The sequence below is a fragment of the Amphiura filiformis genome, chromosome 20 (genome assembly GCF_039555335.1).
Source record: "Amphiura filiformis chromosome 20, Afil_fr2py, whole genome shotgun sequence".
In the NCBI taxonomy this organism is placed as follows: Eukaryota; Metazoa; Echinodermata; class Ophiuroidea; order Amphilepidida; family Amphiuridae; genus Amphiura; species Amphiura filiformis.
In genome coordinates, this window is record NC_092647.1 from 15,189,743 (window position 1) to 15,217,673 (window position 27,931).

At 35.2% G+C, this 27,931-nt stretch overlaps 1 protein-coding gene across 1 annotated transcript in view; it reads right to left on the bottom strand.

The window, feature by feature from the left end:
- LOC140142142 (thrombospondin type-1 domain-containing protein 7B-like) overlaps positions 1–27,931 on the bottom strand; it is a 240,153-nt gene that overhangs the window by 125,168 nt on the left and 87,054 nt on the right. Inside the window, exon 4 of the mRNA XM_072164108.1 lies at positions 19,979–20,037. The gene's annotated coding sequence lies outside the window, so the exon portion shown is untranslated. The remainder of the gene's footprint in view (positions 1–19,978; positions 20,038–27,931) is intronic.

Here is a 27,931-nt window from a genome sequence, read left to right on the forward strand (position 1 = left end):
TTTTCAAATAAACCAATCGCAGGTCAATGCCGATGGAAAATATTCCATGTAATTTCAGTCATATATGATGTTTGATTTATCTCGGTGATATACAGTCTGTGCAGCAGGTGAAATAGCATAAAACCAAACACAGAAATAGTCTGAATAAATAGTATTATTTCTGAAGCATATCATAGGTGAAACCTCTCAAATCAAGAATCATTTATTCACTGTTTACATAATCAGATTGAATATCCCACAGTCATAGAGAGCTGTGATGACACTCGTCATCCCAAAACCAACTTGAACTTGCAAAAGTTGCGTCTGTATGTAAAGTGATCAGGTATGATGGATCTAGGCTTAGTCAATTTTCATTTTTGTTACAAAATATTCTTGCTCATTTTACTTTATACAATATTCTGAAAACTTGCTCAAAATTCAACTGAAATGCTCCTGACAGATCAAAGTTGCATGAATGAAGACCATGAATAACTGCTATGGTATAAGTCCCAGAGGCAGATCCATGATCAGTGGCGGTGCCAGGAATTTTTTTTTGGGGGGGGCATTGAGGGGGGAAAGTGAATTTCAGGAGGGGGAGGGCAAAATCAACAACATGCCCCCATGGTGCCGCCACTGTCCATGATTAGAAATAAGAGGGAGTGTGATCTTGCAGAGAGGTGATTGGGAATAAGAGAGGGTGGAAGTAAATGGACAGTGTGGGAGAGATTCTGGGATTCTTAGATTTGCACTAAGTTCTTCTATTTTATTTTCGGGGGCACACCATATTTGCTCCTATGTGGATTTGCCCTATATGAGAGACTATACACAAAATTATAGGGTGGATATACCGTGGATTTACATCTGAGCTAGTAGAGACCCATTTGAAATATAAACCACCATAACACATTCCAAGCACATATGCACATACTTACACTTGAAGTTTGTCAGAGAAATAACTTAAGAGGTAGGTTCACACACAAATATATAGTTCAACTCTGCTAACAAACCTCTTTATTAAAATATTTAAAACATCTGAAATAGCAGCAGTCATAATTATGGCTTTTGTTTTATTTCTTTAAAGAATTTTTGTCAAATAAAGTCATATTTTGCATAAATTAGCACTTAATCTGTTCCACTCACTAATCACTTGGTAATATTCCTATAGAGACAATTAGCAATGTAATGTCAATATTGACTTAGTCTAAGTCAACTCAAAGCAGACCTCAAGTGACAAGACGACAAATATATCAAAATTTCACATTTTAATTCCTGTATTCGGGTAAAATACATTCAAATAAGTACAAACATGACTAGTATTGATTCAGCAGTTCTCTACCTTGGTCTTCAAAATTTGTTAGAAATCAGTTTATTTGGTCCTTTATTAATATATAAGGTGAGGTGTACATATCCTCGCATGTAAAGTCATAAGAGTTAATAACACATCCCAGTAATGCATGCATGCATGTGTGATTTCTCCCTCAGCTGATTATATAAGCTAAAACCAACATACCTTTGGCTTTTCTATGCTGAGATATTTTTTCAAATTTTGTCTGCAGTTTGAAGGTTACTAACGCTCTGTTTAAGCATTTAATTGACATTGTATTGAATTTTGATTCGATAAATCATAATTTATAAATATGTACATATTAAAGTGCAGCTATAGATGTGCCTAGTTCAAGCTAGGAAATTTCCAACGTTTCAATAAAATGATAAAAAAGTGCAGAATGTCAAATAAAAAAAATTGAGGGGCTATGAAATGTATTGTAAGCCTTCACTATACATGCATAAAGTGTAAGTTTTAATTTACCAAAACCACTAAATCTTAAAGCAAAATACATTGAAATAATAAACACATGCCTAATATTGGTTCAGTACTTCATAAGATAGGCAGTGTTGGCGCCAGAAAAAATTTTTTCGGGGAAGTGAATTTCAGGGGGCAAAATTGGCCAATTTTATGCTAAAATTACCGCATAAAAGTGGAAATTTACGTGATTTGGGGGGTTTTGCCTCAAAACTGGGTGGGGGGGGGGCAAGAAAAATATTAGCGCCGCCACTGAAGATAGGCATGTGCCAATGTATTAAAATGAGTCCAAACGTACCTAGTATTGGTTCAGTGTTTCTTGAGATATGCATGTGTAACTGCAATTAAATGAATACAAACATGCCTAGTATTTGCAATGGTTCTTAGATAGCTCTTGGTATTTCTTGGAATAACCTTAAGAATTTATCAACTCTTTGTATGTGAAATCTACAGTCACATGCAGATTATTAAATAACACCACAAGTGAAATGTATAGTGTCAATATTTGTCTACACTAGTGCTGTGGAATAATGTGTGATGTTATGCAGATGCCTGCATCATATGCACATTGAGTAGGCAATGAGGCAACAATTAATGTTATATACACTTAGGCTAAATTAGATTAATTAGAGAAGAGCAGAATAATAATAGGAATTGACTGATTGATTGATAGAGGTAGGTTAAAGAAAGAGAGAGGTAAAAGTGAGGACAAAGCTGGCTTTTTACTAACATTGTGGAGATTCAAAGGAAAGGAGTGCCATGATTGAGACCCTGTCCAGTGGTGTAGTGTCATAGGGGCACATGGGGGGCACATACCCCAATCAATCTGAAATTTTACCCCCAATTGATCTGAAATTTCAACAAATCCCATAGGAAAATTGCTGAAAAACGGCTTGTGCCCCCCATCAGATCCTGTGCCCCCCAATCATGGTCGGTGCCCCTCCCCCAATGTGATGACCCACGCTACACCAATGACCCTGTCATTACAATGACATATACATGGCATGAATCATATCCTAAAAGAAATTTTGGAAACTGCTCAATATCCACAATTGTTTTACAAATGTGAGTGAGTTATGAATGAATGGGAGTATAATTTGCTATTTACTGAAGATAACTCATCACAGTTTGGTATCTACTGAAGCCTACTGAAAACAACATTTTATGTAACATATAAATATATCAGGTCGCCTTCCTTTAAGAGCTATTAAAAACTTACACACAGACAGAGAGACAGACAAACAGACAGAGATGAAGGCAGATACAAACAAATAAAAACTAATATTAGGCTTCCAAGCACACACAAGAAGCCTATCTTGTCTTTTACTATCATACTTCTCATTCAACCATATCAATAACCACACAGTCTAACACTTCTATATGACACCATCTGGTTGCTATCTACTGAAGATAGTACCCTCAACTTTACACAATAATTTCACAGCTGACATACATAACATAGTTGTTAACATTTCTTGAATTGCCTTGCTTGCTTGTATGATTGGTCAAACATGCAGGCTGGTGTCATGGTCGATATCTACCAGATGTTAGGTTGTATGCAATTAATTTTGAATGAATTTGTCAAATAATGCTGAGTTCTAAAGGAACATTGGCTTTTTATACTAGGCATGTTTCTCTAACAAATTTGAATACCTGGCTTGAATGGTATATTGCATGCATAATCAGTAAAATCCGATGCAGGTGTCATAGGGTCTACATGATAGCATGTCATCCATATGCTATATGCTTCATTAATTTGATTTGAATTAATTTATCCAGTAATATTCATACAACTTACAAATCTGCACATCACAAAAAGAAGAATTTGGACGTAAAGTGACCCAAAGCAAAAGAATGAGACACTTAGTAGACGTGGGAACAAAATTAGGATTTTAATGTAAAAGTTAATAAAATATTTGGTGTACACAAATCTGTGGGCAAAAAATATTTGACAAACACCTTGAAATAGGCCTACCACAGATTCTAGAAGGAATACATATTCTCTTGAGTGGGAACTATAGGTCTGATAGAGCAGACAATGCATTTTAGCTTACAGCAATATTCCTTTAGATCTCGAGGCTAATTTTGTTTTTAAAGGACTATTCCAGTTGAAATCATACACCCTTATGGAAGACATGACTCCCTTACAGGGGGTGTAGATTTCAAATGGAGTTATCCATTCAGGTAGCCCAATTTGAAATTCACACTCCCTGTGTAGAAGATTGCGAACACATCTTCCATAGGGGGTGTATGGACTTCAACTTGAACAGCCCAATCAGACTCCAATCATGGTTTTTACCTACATCCGCCGCCTCATCTACTGGCATTGGGTCACAAACAGTGTTTTTCAATTTCTTTTTTCTCAGCCATCTAATATTTTTTGCTTGACTGATCCGGGTCACACGCACGCATTTGATATGCAGTTAGTATCAGTTCAATTTGAATATATGCAACAGTGTCAGCCTCTGAGGTGATAATTGGAAGATACTGGTGCCTGTGTCCTTGATGAATTGAGATTGATAATGACATTGGAAAACATCACCTGCTGCAATCAAGCTGAAGTTGTAAATGTTGAATTTGAATGTGAACACATTAAGCAAGAAGACATTGTCATGGTTGCAAACACATAGAGGAAATGTCAAGAAGTTTGAGCTTTGGCTGGTTTGATGATGTTTAGAGTGTTGTTTAAAGAAATAAAATTGGGTAGGGATGAGCAATTTCTTAAAATTTAACTCTGGAGGAGTGTAATGTATGTAAGGCCAAAAAAAAAAAGGTTAGTCTCAAAGCTTGCTGGCGTTTATAAAATCCCACGATTTGACAAAAAAACAAATGCGGAAATTTTAGGTCTGATAGAGCAGACAATGCATTTTAGCTTACAGCAATATTCCTTTAGATCTCGAGGCTAATTTTGTTTTTAAAGGACTATTCCAGTTGAAATCATACACCCTTATGGAAGACATGACTCCTTACAGGGGTGTAGATTTCAAATGGAGTTATCCATTCAGGTAGCCCAATTTGAAATTCACACTCCTGTGTGAAGATTGCGAACACATCTTCCATAGGGGGTGTATGGACTTCAACTTGAACAGCCCAATCAGACTCCAATCATGGTTTTACCTACATCCGCCTCATCTACTGGCATTGGGTCACAAACAGTGTTTTTCAATTTCTTTTTTCTCAGCCATCTAATATTTTTTGCTTGACTGATCCGGGTCACACGCACGCATTTGATATGCAGTTAGTATCAGTTCAATTTGAATATATGCAACAGTGTCAGCCTCTGAGGTGATAATTGGAAGATACTGGTGCCTGTGTCCTTGATGAATTGAGATTGATAATGACATTGGAAAACATCACCTGCTGCAATCAAGCTGAAGTTGTAAATGTTGAATTTGAATGTGAACACATTAAGCAAGAAGACATTGTCATGGTTGCAAACACATAGAGGAAATGTCAAGAAGTTTGAGCTTTGGCTGGTTTGATGATGTTTAGAGTGTTGTTTAAAGAAATAAAATTGGGTAGGGATGAGCAATTTCTTAAAATTTAACTCTGGAGGAGTGTAATGTATGTAAGGCCAAAAAAAAAAAAGGTTCGTCTCAAAGCTAACGCGCGCGATTATAAAAACCAACGATTTGACAAAAAACAAATCTGGAAATTTTTTTATTTAAAAAAAAAAAAAAAATTTTAATAGTTTTTCCAGAAAAAATCGGCGAAAATCAGACTTTTTTCTCAAAATACCATGAAAAAAAGTCGGGAATAAAAATCAAAAAAAAAAAAAAAAAAAAACGCATTTCGCATTTGTTTTGAAATTTCTCGTGAGCTTTGAGACAAACCTTTTTTTTTTTTTGGCCTAAGGTACCCTAAAACAAAATTTGTGTAAACATCTTAAAAAACTCAAAATCCTTTCAACTCTCTCTGTGCGGGTGTAAGCCTGCAGATGACAAGTTTCAACTTTTGTTTTAATTTTAAAATTTCAGAGTTTTAAATTTTAATGACCCTATTTGGAATCAGCATGCAAAATGCATTAAAATGAGTACAAACAAGCCAAGTATTGGTTCAGTGGTTTTTAAGATAGCTCTTGAATTTTTGAGAAAATATTTCAAAACTTGAACTTTTTTTGTCTCAAAACTTAGATCTTTTATGTTGAAGGCTTGGCTATGATGCAGAAAATTAAGGAGAGAGGAACATTAAGGAAATGTCTCATGAAGGTGGGCTTGATAAAGTCTGCTGTGCTAAGATGAAGGAGAACTATAGATAAGCTGCTTTACAAGCACTTTCAGCAATAGATGACATTTGCATGATAGATTTATGTGTTTGGATAAAGGAGGGTCATTGTCATGGATGCAAAATGAAGAGGAAATGTCACAATGTTTGGATTGATGGTGTTGGCGAGGTAGATGATGAAAGATGAGTTGTTTTTAGGAAATGGGTCTGATGGCACAGGGCAGGATGAATGCAGTCTGCTGTGGGTAAATTATTGTAAGAATTGTGTGTTTTGATAAGGAAGGGACAACATCATCATCTTCATCATCATGGCTGTGAATTCATAGAGGAAATGTCATGTACTACGGTGTTTGCAAATGTGGATGCCGAAAGATGTGTTGTTTTCAAATGGTGCAAATATTTCTCAATAAAAAGAATACAATTTGTTTAAAATGTTACCCAACCTTTTCGATTTGTACAAAAGGTTTGGTAACAATTTTAAACAGTATAACAGTGTAGTAGAAATATTGTCAAAATGATGTGTTTTGACAAGGGCCATCTTTCTGGCAGCAAATTCACAGACAAAATGGGCTATTCATTTTCAAATCCACACTGCCCCTGTGGAAGATTTAGCTAGTCTTTCACAAAGGGAGTATGGGTTTCAAATAGAATAAACAGTTGGGTAACTTCCATTTTAAATACGCGTTCCAGATGTAGATGAATAGGTCATGCAATATATAGATGAGTCTTAGATGGTTTCAAAAATAATTAACACTAGCCAATTCCATTTGAAAAACATACTCCCTCTGTGGAAGAATTCTTAAATCTTCTACAGGGGTATGGCACATTTTAAATGGAATAGCATCACTATGGACCACAAGAGCCTCATCCCAATGGCATAGTCCAATAACCATTACATAATCATAGTGCAAAATTTGACCTCAGCTGCAAAGTACGAGTTTTTGTACCCAAATCTTCAAAGGTCTATCAATGAATGTACAAATGTATTGGGGTTTAAGAACTGTTCCCCTGATAGATGAGCATGTTGTGGATCCTAGTGTATAAGTCAGGAAGGGCATGAGGATTGTGTTAGCTGGGCAGATGCTGAAAGATGACTTGTTTTGAGGTGCATGATTTGATAGCATAATCACAGAAGACTGTCTACCTCATAGAATTATTGTCCGGTTTATGTGTTTTGAAAGGGAAAGGACATTGTGATGGTAGCAGATTCATAGAGGAAATGTCACATAGTGGAGTGATGTTGCTGGCTGGCTAGCTAATGAAAGATGAGTTATTTAGAGAAAAATGTGTTTGTGGCATGCAAAGGATGCAGTCTGTATGAAGTCATTATTTGCTTTGATAGGGATGAGATATCGTCATGGATACACAGGGTTCTGTCAACACAGAATAATATTCTGATGGTATGGGGTGGATGGATGGTGACGATGGGCTATTCCAGTTGAAATCCACACTACCCCTGTGGAAGATTTTGGAAATATGTTCCATACGGGGAGTATGTTTTTCAAATGTAATTGGTCAGGGTTAATCATTTTGAAACCCATACTCCCCCTGTATTATGGCTATACCCATATCTACCACAACTGGAGCGAGTATTTCAAATGGAAGCTACCCAATTGTCTATTCGATTCAAAACTCATACTCCCTCCGTGGAAGACTTTAGACAAATCTTCCACAAGGGTAGTGTGGATTTTAAATGGAATAGCCCAATGGGATAGTTCAAGGCAATGCTGTAGCGTATACAGCCCTTTTTAAAACGGATGTGTGCCCCCCGGTATCAAAAAAGTGAAGAAAAATTGGAGAAGAAGAGAAGAAAAATGCCTGTGTCCATGTGAATTTGATGAAATTAATCTCATATTTGACCATTTCAGCTTTAAAAAACAGCAAATTTGTTCCATTTAAGCTGCAATATATTATATTATGTTATATATTATATGTACACGTTTCATGATTTTTCCCTAGCTCATTTTTTAGAAATTTGCGTTCCCCTCTCAGTTGCTGAAATTCTGTATACGCGCTTGCAATGTGTTGGACAGAGTGCATGCAAAGAGTGGCTTATTTCATGGGATGATATCAATTTGATTACTCTGGTGAAACGATGTCTGAAATTTCCCATCAAAATTCAGAAATCTACATATTGTCACATAATTTCTAATACATTTAGTACTAAAAATCATTTCTCTTACCTACAAGTATAATAATTAATAAAAATGGATCTTGAAAAGAACAACATCTGGTTTGTGTTAGCATGCAAAGGCATAGTGTCCTGAATGGTTGGAGGGTGTTTGATGCTAACGAGAAGATGAAACTGATGAGCAATTTACCTGGATGATGATAGAAGATGAACTAGATGGAGGACTGGAGGGCAGAAGATGACACCATAGATACCCATCAGTCTTTAGGGCTTTCACAGGTGCAACATGCCTCTTGGATAGATAGATGGATGGTCATTTGAACAAATTAAAATTGATAAATGTCATGTTTTAATCTTGAATTCAAAATTGAAATTGTTTGGCTGATTAAAAATTCATTACATAGCAGCCAGCAGCACTGTTTTCATATAATCTGATATGCATTGCCCCTGTTTTCAATGCTTCCAATTCCAATTTTTTAATCATTTTGGGGGAATTCACACTCAAATAGACTTTGCTTATAATTTTAGAAGATTAAAATGGTATTACACAGTGACCACTAGCATTGTACTCATATTATCTCACATACATATGATCTTCCTTTTACATAAAATGATAAAAGTTGCCACATTATGGAAGAAATGCATGCCAAAATTGACTCTGTTGTTAAACACAACATCCAAAGGGCTATGGATAGAAAAGAAATTGAGTCTATTAACTCTCTCTATGCGGATGTCGACTGCAGACGAAAAAAAATTACAAATTTCAAAAATTTCAGAATTGTATATTTTCATTACCATATTTGGAATCAGCATGAAAAATGTATTAAAATGAGTACAAACAAGCCTAGTATTGGTTCAGTGGTTCTTAAGATAGCTTTTGATATTTTGAGAAAATACCTGAAAACTTGGAAATTTTATGTTGAAGCCTATCGCTAGGACACAGAGCATTAACATATCTCTAGGATAGGAGAAGACACTGGTGATGTTTGTTGGTCAGTCAGTAGTCTTCAGGGATTAACCAGGTGTGTAGATGTGGATGGATCATTTTGACACAATTAAAATTGATGATTTTGAGCATGTTTTTATTTTGGTTAAAAATTGATTTTTGAAGATTGCTAAGGCATTTCATAATAGCCCCCAGTACTGATTATTTTATCATGGTGGTTTCTATTCAGCAATCTGATATCATTAATACCATTTTTTCCCTTATATGCAAATATGATACCAACAAGTGTGTTAGCCTCCTGATGCTATCTTCAGTAGACAGCAAAATTAATTTAGATGGGTTAGAAGGAACCATGACTTAGTAGTGTTTGCACTCAAATATTGAGACAAATAAAGCTGACACACAAGAGGAATGATACGGGTCTATAAAGGAGATCCCAAGGCTTGCTTGATATGAGGGGTGTAATTTCTGCCCCATATGAATGATGTTCCTCATGATGGGGAAAATGGCCAAAACTTTTGTTTCAATATATTAGGCGACGATAAAAAGAAACCCTGTTCTACGGGCGGACGGACCTTTCAAGTAGGGTCGGTCGGTCGGCCCTTTTTTTTTTTTTTTTGAAATGACCCAAAAATTACCAAAATCTGTAAATAATTTGAGAAAATACAAAAAAAAATTTTTTCCTCAAATGTCCAAAATTTGTACAGAAATTTTTTTTCCCAATTTGTCCAAAATCTGGGTCGATCTGGCCTGTAGAACAGGGTTTGTTTTTTCGTCGTCTTATTGGCCTTAATCTAAGAACGCAAGACTTACGGAAATAAATGTAATTATTGGCTTTCTTGACTCATTTTTAAAAATAAAATCAATGTATCAAGAAGTACACTGCCATTTTTTAAACTGGAAAATATGGTTCCTGTCATCCCATTTGCTTTGATTCAACTTTAAATCACCATTTTGCTATCTCAATTTACATTGTAACAAATTTAATCAAGAGTTATTTGCCGATGTGAAATGCCACCTGAATCATATTTATAGATCTTAAAATATGGTTAGATCAACTTCCAATTTTAATTTTGCCCTAGCTCATAATTTTAGCTCATAATGCTGAATAAAGTTGAAATTCTAAAATTGCCAACAGATGATGTGTAGTTCAAAGGAGGAGCTCAATAGATAGTGTACCATTCCATACAACATGCTATCTACTGAAGATAGCACACAGGCCTTTCCTGTAAAATTGTCAAGCTTGGGTAAAATTTCAAATTTTGTGACAAAATCCACCTACAGGATATTATTAAAACCTAAACCTTTTTTCTTAATGTCTTCCAAACCAATTCTGAACACTGAATGGTGGGACACAGAATTACATGCTGGGCGAATTTTAAGCCATGCAGCCTTATAGTGGCAAGTAACAGCAGCATCAATTCAGGTTTCTTAAATCATTTTTATAAAAGACATAAACTTGAATGTATTTGTAAAAAAGAAGGTGCAGAAATACACCTTTAAAAACTTTGTTAGCTCATGTGACAAGCTTCAGTTCCTAAACTAGATTATAGCAGCATTTACCATTCATATATGCATGTATGTATGCGGTATAGCCTTCAGTATTTAGGTAATGTGACGACACGATGCCATACCATGGTGTGCTTTTACAATTTTTGATTTCAATTTTGACTTAGCGTTTATATTGTCGCTGCATGGTATGCATGCCTTATGAAAATAAACTGTGACTGATTTGGCAGAAACACCATTAGTTGATGAATTTCGCATTCTGGTACCTTCTTTGGGGATGAAAACAAGAATCAATGGTATCAAGATAGCTGCCTTTTGGGTTATACTTTTTTATGATTCTAAAAAGAAAATGCAGAACTCATTTTCCAAATAAGAATAATATCATGTTGTTTGATATTAAACCTAATGGAATGCATCAAAACTAAGAGACATATTATATAATTTTGTTTTAAGAGACATATTATATAATTTTGTTTGATAATATGGGCATTATTCACATCTCTCTTTCTTAGTTTCTCTCTCTCTCTCTCTCTTTCTCTCTTGCTTTTTCTCCTCCTCGCCAAACCTAGTGGGGGACCAAATTTGTGCAAATTTATGCTCCCTTAAAAAGTTTAGAGAGTAAATTCTCTCAAAAATAAAGCAAACTCGAACCTTTCAACTACTTTCTGGGGGCCATTTTGGATTGTCCCCACTTTTTTTTAAACGCTCATATCACCAAATGTACAACTTCTCTATATATGCACGTAAAACGGCGAGATAGGTGGGGACCCCTACTTATAGTCCCCACTCTTAAAAAACGGCGTATTTCTCATTTTTCTGACATAAATTGATCGTGGGGACTTTGTGATGTCCCCACTTTGCAAAAATGTCCCCACTAATACTGTCAAAAGCACCATGAAGGTTCACACAATTGCAGATTCACAAGAGCTCTTGCTTTTTCCCTCTCTCTCTCTCTCATCCTCTCTCTCCATCTATTTAACCCCCTGAGCACTACATGCCAATCTAACATTGCCTCTGATTGGTCAATTACATTATATCTTCACTTTAATCACCAATCAGAATAGAGCTTTGCAAATAATTCACCCTAATTTTTTGCGTGGTGAAATGATTCTAACAATATTGCTGATTGGTCCAATTGATAATGAAAACGTCTTTTTCGCCAATCGGCAGGTAGTTCTCATGGGGTTAAACATCTCTATTTGCCTTGTCTGCCTCACCTTTACTCTTTTTAAACTCATTATGTTGTCTGAATTTAGAACGTAGCAGTCTGTCAAATCTAATGTATACACCTTAAAGTTTTTGATGAAATAGATATTGAAAAGCCATAAAAGAACCCTTTTTTGTAAATCAAGATTGTATTTCTGTGTAGGCTATACCCTCACATTAAGACGACGTGGCATGAGGCAGGTTTCACAGTTATCTAGCACTTCCCTGTCCCTGCCATGTATTTATTTTACAGTCTATGGCACGCCGATATGCATAGCTATACATCAAGCTCAAGCCTAGTAAGGCTTTTATATGCCATAAGCTTACCTATGGGCTAAATTACAACCCATTCCCTACATATTAACCATTTCTCTGCTATATTATATTTCATATCTATTAACCCCTGTTCACTTGGTAGATTGGGTAGTTGACAGGACTAAATTCTGCAAAGTGGTCAAAAATCTATTTCTCTTTAGTCTCATGCCAATATTGGAAATCAACATCAAAAATTCATTCAAATCCATACAAATATGCCTAGTTTTGGTTCCATATTTGTTATATTTTTATTTTGAGTTGAGCCTTTAAATTCTGTGAATTTTGTGTTCAGGACTTATGACCATGTGTAATTAAATTCCCAAATTTTACTAAATGTTTTATTCAAAAAATCCACATTTTGTCTTCCCATGACCATTTCATGACCATGACCAAAATTTACATGTAAAATGCAAAAAGTTCCATGCTTCGTTTAGTGGTTCTAAAAATAGAAATTTATGTTAAGCCTTTAATTTTTGTACATGCCCATATAGCAAGTATACAATCCATTAAAGCTGCAAATGGTCATGTGATGTGCAATAAGTTATGTAATGTGTAGAAGTGACTTGCCGGGCATTAACTTCTGGAGTGTTGCTCCCTTACATGCAATGCCTTATAGCCATTACAAGAAGGTTGTTGGTTTTATTTTATTAACATTCTAATATTTTGATGGGGGGGGGGATATAGAAATTATTTTGTGAAAAATGCAGATTTATGTAACAATTTCCTTTACAAGTACTGCTGTACGGACAACCTCACAGTGAAAACTGTAAAGCAATTTTTGATAATAAATACAAAACCCAAACCAGATATTATTATTAAGGTAAATAAGTTAATTTGAAATAGGCAAGAAGTTGATTGCTTTCATTTATATTCAAAGTTTTGTAATAAAATTTGATCTTAAGGTTATACAATGTATTGTTGGTCGAAGCAGCAGACAAAAAAAGAGTTCACAGCATCTTGCGAATGGTAGTGAGTTTTAGCAAAAATTGCATTGCTCAATGCCTAGTATTGGTACAGACAATTTTGATGATTCCTTAGTATCCTTACATTGTTTGGTGAAAAAGCATGATAATTCAAATGATTAGTGACTTTTATGGTACCCCATTTCCATTTGCCATGTGTTAAGTATTAATCCATAAAGTGTGGTTATGAATACAGAGTATGCTTAATATAATGAATGAAGGCATGTGATGGTATGTGTAAATGAAGCGTGTGATGGTATGTGCAAATGGATCAATGACCCATCCATTTGTGTGAAGAGAGGCAAAATGTATCAGTTTACTATCTACTGTAGATAGCATTATGGGGATAACTTGATCAGTTTACTGTCTACTGAAGATAGCATTATGGGAAATCAGTTTACTGTCTACTGTAGATAGCATTATGGGAAATCAGTTTACTGTCTACTGTAGATAGCATTATGGGAAATCAGTTTACTGTCTACTGTAGATAGCATTATGGGAAATCAGTTTACTGTCTCCTGTAGATAGCATTATGGGAAATCAGTTTACTGTCTACTGTAGATAGCATTATGGGAAATCAGTTTACTGTCTACTGTAGATAGCATTATGGGAAATCAGTTTACTGTCTACTGTAGATAGCATTATGGGAAATCAGTTTACTGTCTACTGTAGATAGCACCGGGAAATAATGAATCAATTGTGTACTTTCTATTAAGAAATTAATTGATTGTATGCTATCTGCAGAAGATTGCATCTGAAAAAACAAATGTTGCAATTGGTATACTATCTACTGGAATTTCAACCTTGCTGCAATATTGCAACATTTAGAGAACGTCATATGTAACATTTAGAGAACATCATAATGTAAAATTTAGAGAACATCATATGTGACATGATCTGGTTCATGGGGCCAAAGGCGGCAAATTTGAAATTGAGATAAAGGCAAAACTATGGAGGAAAAAACAATAAAATACATAAGAAAATACACATCACAAAAAAACAAGTAAGCTAGACCTTAGGTGTTTTCAGTATATTATTACCCCGATTATAACCCAATGTTTGTATAAGGTAATAATAACAGTAACTCAATTTTTGAAAATGCCTCCTTTGGCTCCCATGGTGCAGATTGTGTCAAGTATGTAAAATAGTTAAAATATGTCATAGTATAATAGATTATCTATGGAAGGAAACCTGTCAGCAATACAAAGAGCAACATCCATGTATGTTTATGTTTCGTTTCACATCTTTGCATTGAACTCTAGGTGTATTTTCCTCACCAACATCTGCTGTCAGTTTCTTGCAAATCCATTAAGGCTTGAAAAGACAGATTGGACACTTCCGCTTGGGAAAAGCATTAACCATCCTTAAGTGTGTAAACACTTCCTGACTATAGGCACTGGTCAAATAGAAAATTTGAATGGGTGCAATATTGCAACCTGCAAAATCCTCTTGAAGAGAACTATTTATGCTAGCACTAAGGACTAAGAGGATTTCATTGAATACTTTTGGAAAATATTAGCTATTTTGTGAATATTCTTGAATAGTTTTGCAAATTATTTAATGGTTTGATGTTGAAATGAAGTAGTTCTACATTGAACACTGTAGACTAAAACTTAACTAAATTAAACATTAACTAAATAAGACCAAAATGTCATCTGTCAAATTTACACAGTGATAAGACATTCAAGATGATATGAGTCTATTAAAATGTGCATAAAGTTTGATGAATTTTAACCAAAATTTGGTCAAATTTTGCATAATAATTTAGATTGTTGAAATTTGATCTAACATTGGGGCAAATTATTTTTGCAGTATACATGTTGTTAAATAGATAATTTCTTTCTCAAATTCCAGTGAATATCTGACACAACCAAAATAATATAAGTCAGACTTGTTTATACTCATTCTGTTGGATTGGTAGATTTGAAACAGTGTTGCAGTATGATAAGACTCCCCGCAGAAGTGAACATGTTAAAACTCCCTTTGAAATTTTACCGCATATATCCCCAGTAATCCCTGGATATCCCTTCTAGAAAGCAGGCAGTATATAGCAGACTACATATTTTGCCAATATTGTTTATTCTAATTTGAATAATAATTTGCATTCCAAGATACCACATAAACACCCGGACCATCCATGATACTTTTTCGTCATCCATCCTCATTATACAAACAATATTTAAGTATCTTTTTTCGACTCACAGAAATTTTACGCCAACTTGACAAAAACTATTCCTGCTAGCATTCGAAGGCTAATATATCACCTTTGCTACTCAGCATTCAAAGCGCAATCTTGCCGAGAGGTAATGAACATCCCATTTAACACTGACCAAGGCACTGACCATTAGCCACTAAAGAGTTCAAGCCATGGTTGCCACAGTTGTACAGGAAACAGGTGTCTTGAACACATACCAATGGTCTCCAATAGCATCCAAAACTCTGGCTGGGCATTTTAGAAGAATACGGTTAGCAAGCAAGGCTCAAATATGAAAGCACACAATTTCAGTCAACTTAAGAATAAAGAGATACCACCTTTAATTCCGGTATGAAATTCAGTGGCAGTCCCAGGAAATTTTTTTTTCAGGGGGGCATTGAGGGGGCAAAGTGAACTTCAGGGGGGGGCAAAATCAACAAATTTTGTGCAAAAATGCCGCATAAAGTGGAAATTTTTGTAATTTTGGGTTTTTACTGGGGGCCAACAGGGGGCAAGAGATCTGACTGGGGGGCATTTTCCCCCTCATACTCCCTGTGGCACCGCTACTGATGAAATTATACTCCCTCAAAACCACACCTTCATTATAAGCTGAACACCAGATTCAGATTCTCTTCCCAATTCTAATATCGGCATCAAATCAAAATCCTATATCAAATACTGATGATTTTTAATCAGGAGCTCCCCAACAATGATCCCAGAAATATGGTGGGACATGTGACATAGTATTCTTAATATGTGGGCTTCAAGTGGTTTTTGTCAAGGAATAGGATCATTTTAGATGCTTTATTTATGGTGAAGTATTTCTAAAATAAACACTTCTGATGCTTAGTATTTGCCAAAATACTTTAGATATACAAAGGCAAAATCATGGAGACATTAGCATGTGTCAAAAACTGCTATCACAGTTCAACATTTTTGGATCAATTTTGGGTTAAGGACAGTCCAATATTTTCATAAAACCAGTCTTACTTCACCACTCCTACCTCCTTTAGAGCCATCAAATCTTTATGTTTTAATCATCTCTTTCCAACATCCTCTACCTCTGGTTGCAAACTTGGTATTATTACATAGCTCCATCATATGACAAGTCATTTTGAAGTCACCCAATTGTGCCATTTAGGCATGGATGTGGCAATACTGTAATTGAGCCAGGGGTCCTCAAGGCAATCAACGTGGCTAGGTGGTAAGGCTGACCGGCAACGATGCTTGACCCCAATTGCATGCACTTGCATCTTCAGTATGCCTTTTTGAGATAATATTGAATTAAGTATATTATGTGCTTAATCGGATTGGTGAGGTATTAACTGTATCAAATTAAGTCGGATTATGCAAGCAAGATGAAAGGGCAAATTGTGATGACCGATATGCTCATCATATGTAAATGTATTCAACACAAATCTGAATTAATAATTATGAAACTCTCTTTGATGCTGCTCTTTTTTTTCTTTATTCATGAGAGCTAACAGAATTTCACCTGTAGTAATATGCAATTTATTTGTTTATTTTCATTTTTACGTTGATTTATTCATCACAGAATTGTTTGATAATGCATAAAACAGGTGCATAAGACAACAATGCATGCATCTTTGAAGAGCAAATTTACTGTGAAGAGTAAACTGAACTTTGATGTATGATTTGATATCTACAGAAGATAGAAAATCGTAATTATCTATCATACATATCATATGACTTGATGTATGATCTGCCATAGCACATTACACCTTGATGTATATCTGCTATCTACTGAAGATAGCAAATTATGCCTTGATGTATATCTGCTATCTACTGAAGATATGAACTATGCTTTGATGTACTATATATATATATACTGAAGATAGCAAATTGAACTTGATGTATGCTATCTACTAAATATAGCACATTACACTTTCATGTAGCCTATATCTGCTATCTACTGAAGATAGCAAATTATACCTCGACGTATATCTGCTATCTACTGAAGATAGCAAATTAAACACTCATGTATATCAGCTATCTACTGAAGATAGCAAATTATACATTCATGTATATCTGCTATCTACCAAAGATAGCTCATTATACATTGATTAATAGCTGCTATCTACTGAAGATAGAAACAATGCTTATGATGTATATCTGCTATACTGAAGATAGCAAACTAAACTTAATGTATAATTGGCTATCTACTGAAGATAGCACAATGTATGATTTGCTATCTACCAAAAATAACATATTTTACATTTAGATATGTAATACAGATACATTTTTTAGATGATGTTCTTTGTGTGAAGTAAGATTTGCCCATTGATTCATGAAATTCAACAACAACATTTACATGTGTCACAAAAAAAGAAATGACATGCTCATAATGCTTTGAACTGATATTATAAGACACTTTATTTGCCTTAAAGGAAAATGTACAAAAGAATATATATACACATATATTGTCTATGCAGTTAAACTTGTTGTATGAACCTTCTTTCCAACATAGCAAAACATTTCTTACAAAGATGACCCCATTTCTTAGACACAATGACCTTCAAGGAATAAACCAGCAGACTTAGTCAATAGATAAAATCTAGATATCACATAAAGCTAACTGTAGACATACTTAAGCAGCTGTAAGTCTGAATGCTACCATCCCTACAGCTTACTAACATGGTTAAATATGTGTCCTGTTTGCCCAACAAGGAATATGAGTATAAAGGATAGCTGCCTTGTGCAGCTTTGTATTCCTTATTTATAAATTTGAATTTGAAAATCAGTAAAAGTAACTAGATATGCATTCACTTATTTAAATGCCCAAAAAGACAAAATGTTGGCATCCATGGATTTTCACAGAAATAGCTACTGCAAGATTGAAGATTTGGGGATCATGTAGCTTAAATATGTTATTACAAACTAATTTGAGATATAAAAGTTATTGAAAGCATTAAAAAAGTTATCGAGCACTGTTAATTTTATAATGTTTTTTATTCAATAATACACACCAAAGTTTGAGTGACAAGTTCAAAGGTCAGATCAAATACATATGGCAGCTACTGCAGTAAAAATCCATGTACGTTCCAATCACACGACAATTCTATATTTATATCAACTCTTTATGTATCAAATGTTCTTTCTCACTGTTTGTAACCCAAGTCCCCATATTTAGCTCTATGCCTCGCAGATATTACATGTTCATTGATCAAATTCTATGTAAGCTTATCAACCAGTCAAAAGAAACTCAACATGGTGTTTTCTTTTCAAAGGAGAAAGATTATGTCTAATAATTTTGCACATTGAGGTTTTGTTACGGTGTGTTTGACTGGATTCATGTGTCAGGTGGTGAATTAAACTTGACAGTGGTCAGGTTGCTTGACCGCAAGGTTGGACGGTATGTCCATTGATATAAGTAACAACATCATTTGATATCCGTTCATATTATATCTTGTTGATTATATTTAACCCCATGAGAACTACCTGCCGATTGGTCAAAAAGAAGTTTTTATTATCGATTGGACCAATCAGCAACATTGTTAGAATTATTTCTCCACACAAAAAAATTGGGGTGAATTATTTGCAAAGCTCCGTTCTGATTGGTGATTAAAGTGAAGATATCATGTAATTGACCAATCAGTGGTAATGTTAGATTGGCAGGTAGTGCTCAGGTGGTTAACATTCTGATGAAATGCATTCTGTATGAATGTCATAAAGAAATTATATATGATATTCAGTAATTAATCAATACTTGTAAGTTTTGATTTATCAGTTTGAGTACAGCGGTAATGTCAGGGCAATGATATTGAATACATTTGAAACATCAATACCATTGGTAAAGTCACTTGCAAAGAAACAGTCATTCTACAGATGATGTTATACCACCTGCCCCTTAAAATATATATTGCTTTAATCATGATTAAGGAAGGGGTTTTACAAAGTGGATAAATACAAATATAGGGCCAGTTATTTTCAAAATGACAACTTAAAAAACTACATGTATCATTGAAATTGTAATTGATTACCAAAATTATAGCTAGAAACACAATAGCACAATGTTCTTAATTTAGCAAGACTTTGGAATAGCTGTATAGCTACCCCAAGATACAGTGGCATGCCTGGGATTTTATCACGGTGAGATGGGGGCGGGGGTTACACCTAGTTTTTAGGGACCAAACTTTAGTTTTTAGTCACCAAAAAAAAGCCCTACACTCTAAATTTCAAGGATTTAAAATAAATCCCAAGGGACTGTAGTTAGGGACCAATCAAGTGCTAGATTTAAAATTAAATCTTTAAGATTTAAAATTAAATCTTTAAGATTTAAAATTCAAATCTATAAGATTAATTTTAAATCTAAAATTGATTGGTCCCTAACTACAGTCTTAAGGATTTATTTTTAAATCCTTGTAATTTAGAGTGTACAACTGCAAGCATCAAGGGGTGGGGACCCCTTCCCCCAGCTGGTATGCCACAGGCAAGATATGAATAGGACTAGATTTTAGGGTTAGGATTAGGGTCAGATATTAAGGTTAGAATTCAGGCTAGGTAAAGCACTAGTATTAAGGTTACAAGATTTGGGTTAAGTTTGGTTTAAGGGTTTGGGTGGCAACTACAATTCTAAGGTTACATACATATTCATGATGAGAAACGATATCTCCCAGAGTAAGCAAATAATATTTCACTGAATCTGTCCAATGACTGTTTCTGTTATAAGTCAAAATAATACATATCTTACCTGGACAAGAACCTTGCAACACCAGCTCCTAGTGCATTTGAAGATCAAATGGCAATGGCCTGCAATGGTAAAATAAGAGACAGAAAGTGGTTAGATCTATTTGATATCACACCAAAACTATGCATCTTCTTAAAAGAATTGGTGGTGGTGAAAGAAAGGTATGGAGTTCCTCAAGGTTCATGCATTGGTCCCTACAAAGTTCAATCAGCCAATAGCGTACCATTCATCTGACATGATCATAGAGCAATATGTACTTTTTGTAGTATTGTTACTAATAATTAGATGCCCCTCCTCCAAGCATCCTTCAAAAATTGAATCTGGCAAATTAAAATAGAAAAAAATCTACCTAAATATCTGCCATTGGATAAAAGGGCTAATTTTGACCAGAAAATGGTCGCTTTGGTACTTTTTTACCAAAACTATCCCAACTTTACCAAAAATCCCAAAATTAATCCCCATGCTTAAACGCAAAGAAGCAAATCAATCCAGATATGCAAATGATTAAAGTATCAGTACATACTTACTTTCAAACAATAATTCATATTTACATGTTAGAAATTCCATACTTCTGCTCAACTTTGAATATTTACTGAATGCAACAAGGGGAACTACAACGACCCTGAGTAACTGGCAATGAAGCCCAGATTTTGGTAGCATTAATAGGCTGTTAAATGAGCTAGAACTTGCTCGTTAGTTACCTACCCCGATTCGCTTCCTGTATGCATGCCTATTAACAGTCTACCTTAGAGAGCTGTTTTTTGATCACATCCAATGTGGCGTAAAGCCCTGTGCCAATTAACTCTCTTCACTGCGGGTGTCGACTGTAAACGACATGTTTCAAAATTTTTTTAAAAATTCAAAAATTTCAGAAATGTAAATTTTCATGACCATATTTGGAATCAGCGTGAAAAATGCATTAAAATGAGTACAAACAAGCCTAGTATTGGTTCAGTAGTTCTTAAGATAGCTCTTAATACTTTGAAAAAATATTTCAAAACTTCAACTTTTTCTGTTGAAGTGCATGGCTAGCACGCAGAGCATTAAGATTCGCCGTCTTATTGGGTTCTTCATCTCATCTTGAAGATGTAAAGGAAGTGATCTTTTTCATCATGAATAAAACATGTGTCAACAGCTCCGAGTATGATGGAGAGGGATTGTTTTGAAAGTAAGCCTTAGATCTACATGGAGCCATGAATCTCTTTAAGTAGCACCCTACCAACAGGCTATTCCAGTTGGGATACATACACCCCCTATGGAAGGCATAACCTTACTTAGATCTACATGGAGCCATGAATCTCTTTAAGTAGCACCCTACCACTGGCTATTCCAGTTGAGATACATACACCCCCTATGGAAGGCATAACCTTACTTAGATCTACATGGAGCCATGAATCTCTTTAAGTAGCACCCTACCAACGGGCTATTCCAGTTCAAATACATACACCCCCTATGTAAGAGCCTTAGATCTACATGGAGCCATTCCAGTTGAGATATACATGTATATACCACCTATGGAAGGCATAACCTTAATCGGGGGTTGAGATTTCAAATGGGAGTCACCCATTCAGGTAACCCCATTTGATATTCGCACTCCCTCTTTGGAAGATCAAGGTCATGTTTTCCATAGGGGGTGTATCGATATCAACAGGAATAACCAATTTCTTCCTATTTTCTTATGTGCAATGTACATAGAAAGGCTGCTGCTGTGAAGCTACCCTGAGCAAACAGCGATAGCATCATCATGCACTACAAAGTTTCAAAAAGTACAACTTCTATACAACATACGCATGATTCTGTGCACTCTAGGTATCAAATATAATTTTTTGCTTTGAAGTTTCACACAGAAGCCTATTGAAATCATTGTTTGTTTGTTTGTTTGTTTGTTTGTTGAACTTAACAATTGTCTATGAGAGCATTATTAGCCCGCACTACTCTTGTGAAGCTACTCTGTACACAGGCATACCATCATTCCATTATGATTCAACAAGAACATTTTCCATCATTTGGCATATATACGATTCTGTATACCCTAGATGTCAAACATCATCCTTGTTTGGAAGTGTCATGCACAAACCTTCTTATGTCATTGAACTTAACATTCTTATATGAGAGTATTATTAGCCTATACAGTACTCTTGTGAAGCTTACCATACTATGCAAGCAGGAATAACACCATTCCATAATGCACAAATCTGCAAGTATGCTTTCTTTCATACAACACACATTTGATTCTTTGTACTCGAGGTGTTAGCTTTGAAATGGTTTAAATGGAACCCACACATTTCATTGAACTTATTCACATATAAGCACTATTAGCTTGCAGTGCCGTACGTAAACAACACTTACTGTACTAATGAGACTTCAGGTTATGTAATTAGTTCCTTTTTTCTTGGTATGAATCTGTACTGCTCTATCAATTATGCAAATCCTCTAAACAAGGCTTTTGAATTTGACTCCTTACATAAATTTACATTTTTGCATCTGGCAGTCCTAGTACTAAAATGTACCAAAGCAATTTGCATGATTCTTTCCACGTTATTGTAATCCGTATTTTCATGAAGTTTGCATAATTATATTTTTGCTGATTGTCAATATCTCAAAGCTGAAAGTCCCTGAATCGATATTAGGCATGTTCATACTCATTTTATTTCTTGGAAGTTTTCTATTTGAATGTATGTACACTATGTATGTACTTGAATTAACAGAGGGCAAAAGGGTTTATTTAGGATATTTTTATAAATCTTGAAATAAGTGAAATTAAAAGGAAGCAAATATTTTTTAATTGCTATAGCCGGAAAAATTAATTATGCAATAACCACTTTTACATTAATCACCTTACAAAGTAGCAAAAAGACCTTGCAAAGAAATTTATTGTGCATATTTTATCAAATAAAACCAATAAATTGTTGAACTCTTCAAGATTCAAGCATACAATAGGAAATTTAAATACCACTTTTCAAGTCATTTGGCAAAATGGAAGTACTTACGTAGAATCAATTAAAATCTTGGTGCCACAAATCCACCCATTTTCTTAATGACATTGATGAAATCACAATGAATCACTTTCAAGTGTTATTGAAGCTTGTAGAAAAACTTAGTCCTTTCTTCATTTTTGATTCTTCAGAATTCCATTCTAAACCTGAATTCTAAAACATGTAAAAACACACCTGCTCTAGTTCTTCCAACCCACCCTGCTATTCCTTCGTTATCACAACATTAAGGAGGAGAATTCTATACAAAAATGACTCAAAACCCACAGAAAAACTTGCCCATGTTTGGTAAGAAAGCCTATTTGTGGGTAATGACAATGTTTGGGTAGAGTATATGATTTCTAATCATTCTTCTTGCATTTGATCGTTCACTGATGGAATGCGATGAGTGTATTGTAATGATTACAATGATTTAGGTGGAGTTATGTCAATTTTGATGAGGATAATTTGATGAGCTTATATTGTCTTTATACCTGTCATGCTGCAGGCATATAGGTAGGTATGCTCACAATGTGCAGTCATGAGTCATAATGTTAACACATTTTCATACCCCAAATTTCTCATTATTTTCATTTTAACTTTAGAAGCCAGTCTTCTCCGAACAAGAACCAACCTGTGTTTTTCATGAATTGGTAGGCAATTCTATTTGGAGGTACTGAGATTCCTTGAACATGAACAAAATTATAAAGAAATCTTTTAAAGAAGAAATCTTTCAAAAAACTTTGTGGGACATTGAGTGGATGCAAAGTGAATTTCAGGGGGGGATCGACAAATTTTGCGCAAAATTGTTGCACAAAGTGGAAATTTGCGTAATTTTGGAGGAAGAAAAATATTTGAGGGGGGAGTGCCCCCTTATCCCCCCTCCCAGTAGCGCCGCCACTGGCTCCATCCTTATGCTGTCCATTTTGCAGATGTAAACCGATTTCAAATTCCTTCTACCAATTTAATAAATAACCCAGCCTTATCATTCTTGTATCTTGTCCTAGCCATCACCAGATAACTCACTATCTTAGGTCTATGGTGCCAAACAAGTGTACACTGCCACACTGTCTGCAAATCCACCATATAACAAGCTTATTTGTCACCTTACTACATGACTATGAATTACTCCAATATGTTGACGTTGTGAAAAGCTTTTAACCATAATATAGCCATGACTGGATTTTGGAAATTGTATTTATATAGGACATTATTGCTACCTAAAGGTCCGTTCATACTACCACCGCATTTGCGATGCGTTGCTTTGCGATGCCGATATATCGATTACTTTTGCCGCAACTCAACGCAACTCGTCGCATTTCCAAGTTAAAATGTATTTAACTTCATTGTGATATCGCAATGCAGTAGTTTGCAGTACGATGCAGTGCGGCAACGCACCGCATTGCAAAGCAACGCATCGCAAATGCGGTGGTAGTATGAACGGACCTTAACACATCAATGTTGAGGGAGAGTTCCAAGTATTTTACAGGGTGTTCCAAAAATGGTATCCTTGTGGCAGTGTCCTTATTTTGAAATTTACTTAACTATCAACATGGTTACCATGGTTATGATATCAATATCTTTTCCTTACCTTAAAACAGTGCATGATTAAAACAGCTCTGCTATCAACTTATGATGTCGAGATGTCTTTGAAAAGGTTGTGGTAAGGTATGTTCTGGTACTAAGGAATGTACCGTTTGACTTAACCCCATGAGAACTACCTGCCAATTGGTCAAAAAGAATATTGTGTCCAATTTTGAACCAATCAAGGAGGGTGTTAAGATCGTTTGCAAATGCAAGATTGACCATAAATGGTTATCAAAAATGCTGGAAGCTTTTGAAGAAAAAATCTTCCTCCACTACAAACAAAAAAATTCTCACTATCAATAACCACTAAAAACCACCTAACTGTGTATACAATAATGCATGAAAATTAAAACAAAAAAACAAAAAATACACACCTGGCCAATACAGGCGAAAAAACAGCAATTTCCTGAACTTCCAACTTCTACCCCCTCCCAAGTCAAACGGTGCATTCCTAATCATTTTGGAATACCCTGTAGGCCCTATTTGTTCCTTGGCAGAAATTGCCAATCGCACTTAACATATATCACTTACCAAGATCATAACCCAGCCCAGAATTCTGGTACTAAACAGTCCAGTCATGTCTAATATGTAATTTTGTGTTGCAATCCTGGTACAAATCCAGGGTTGCCTGGCACAAATTATACCCGGGATTGTAGTATGGCTTTTAAAGAAAACCACCTATGGCAAACTGTACTATTTGCATAAAGACCTTATGACCATGAACGTGAACATGAATTTCACTGACCGGCATTGTGGCAACCCCATGACTATGAACGTGACTATGGACATGAACATGAATAACTGACCAGTATGACCGGTGGGCTGGATGTGGAATCGCTAACATAAAAGGTGTCGGGTTTCAAAGTAGTAAGCATGGTATAAAGTGTAAACATTAAAGATGCATTGTGTCAGATATGATGAAGTACTGATCCAAAATGATTGATGAAATGATAATGATGTATGAAAAACAAAATTAAAGGAAGGTCATTATTTTGTTGGCCAAATGATGACATCTGTTTGATTTGCAACTTAACCCCATGAGAACAACCCGCCGATTGGTCAAAAAGAAGTTTTCATTATCAATTGAACCAATTAGCAACATTGTTAGAATAATTTCGCCACACAAAAAAATATTGGGTGAATTATTTGCAAAGCTCCATTCTGATTGGTGATTAAAATGAAGATATCATGTAATTGACCAATCAGAGGTAATGTTAGATCGGCAGGTACTGCTGAGGGGGTTAAATGGATGGATGTACACAAAACAATGTCACATGCCAACTCAGTATGTCTTTTATTCAAATAACATTTGAAGCGCATACAATGCCATAACCAGGGAGGTGGTGAGGGAAGGGGACTTAAGCCCCCTCAGTCTGTATTCTTGCCCTCAATGAGCTTGTAGATTTGCAGGTACCTATTCAGCATCGAAGTGGTTACATAATTCTCTTGGTTACCGGATCACGCTATTTTGGTATGCCTTTGAGTGCCATATACTTTGTGTGGTGATTGTTTTGATCGTGGTTCATTACTCAAGCGCGTGATCCCATTGACATAGTAACATTACGTAACTTTGATACTGAATAGAGCAGGTCCACGTTTCATCCCATCTGACACTGTATTAACCCTCTCCCAGCTTCCCCCTTATTTGCAAAAAGTCTAGCTTCACCACTGAATGCCATCATTTTTAAACTTGAGACATTTTATACATTTTTAACCCATAAAATTGTTACATAATATCTTTGTTAGTGAATAGACTAGACAATCAATGGGATATTCCAGTTTAAATACATACACACCTATGGACAACATGGAGGGAGTGTGAATTTCAAATAGGGTTACCTGAAATTGCTTCAAAGGATGTCAAAGATTCTGAAAGAAACAAAAACTTCTGGAAATTTCATGACTAGGATTTGTATTCTTTTGCACAATAAACGCCCAATTTTTAAGATTAGGGTCGTCGGGCAAGGACAAGCAAATGTTTTTGGCCTTATGTAGTTCAAGTAATGTAAGTTTGAGAATAACTATAATTGGATGGTTAGATTGCATGATGTAGGTAAATTGGACAACTGATTTGCAGGTATCTTGCAACATTGTGACACATACTCAAAATTCCGCACCATTACATGCCCTGGTTTGCCTGACCACACACCCGCAGATTCATCAAAATCCAGATGTTGGAATCTATTTATGTGCTAATGAGTAACTTGGGGAACCTTTAGGTAATTTGTTTTCTACAAGAAATGATCTTCTGTATGTAACTTTTTAAAGTGTATCTTCTTTTTTTTATGTAACATAACTTGTGTTTTTGGAAAGACTGTCTGGTGGTCTTACTGGTTTTCTTAGCTCTTCCTGACAATCACAGCAATGTCACCGTATGTTATCGGAGATAAATTTGTTTCATTATTACTAATGTTTTCCTTTTTACTTGAGCAAGGGCATAACAAACAAGAAATTATATCCTTTTTTGACAACTTTTCAAAATGTTCACTTTTTACTTCCTCAATAACAAAAAAAAAAACACTGAGTGTCTGTTACATAAAAAAAAAAAAAACACCACAGAGAAAAAAATGTTGATGGCCTTATCAGCATGGCAATCAGGGGCATAGCCATGTAGCTAGTTTCCTTATACGGGGAGGGGGGGAGCAAAAAATACTGTACATGAAGTCTTTGAAAAATATGGGTAGCCTGCACCGATTTTCTCTTTCATTTTTTGTCACTGGGTACTTTTCTCTTTCAGTGGCTACACTACTGATGACAAAGCATTCACAACATAATCAGCATCAGCAAAATGAATATCTAAAATCAAAGAATCAAACCATGTTTTAAGAAATCCATTTTTCATTTCAATTTACATTAATGTCTTCAAGTGTGAACATTGGACAGTCTTTCTATATGTCACTTACAGAGAATTAGTCTATATATCACATGTGGGTGTAAGAACAGTGGGAGTTAATGGATGAGATTAATAAATTCTTCATCTACGATTTTACATTAAGATATGCATAATATATCATATCAAACAGAATAGAAATGGGAATTAACTTTCAGATATTTCATGTGCAAGTAATACAGATATAGTACTTTTCCCCCTAAAGATTTCAGAGGATTTAAGTATACTTTCATAACAATATAATAATATCATTTTACTTCTGTGGAAAAATATATTGGTTTTTGGTGGATATTGCTGTGGATTTGTAGCATCTTGGTTGATCAGGAAATTAATTGCATAATTTTTGTTGAAAAATGTCAGTCCAGCAAATTTTAATTTTAATTTGACAATAAATTTAACATTATTATGCTGAAAAATATGCATAGCCAATTTTTCAGTTTGAGTGCTCTTTGCTTTTCATGTGGCATTACAAAAAAGTGCATGTTTTGTGGCACAAGTGGACTTTTG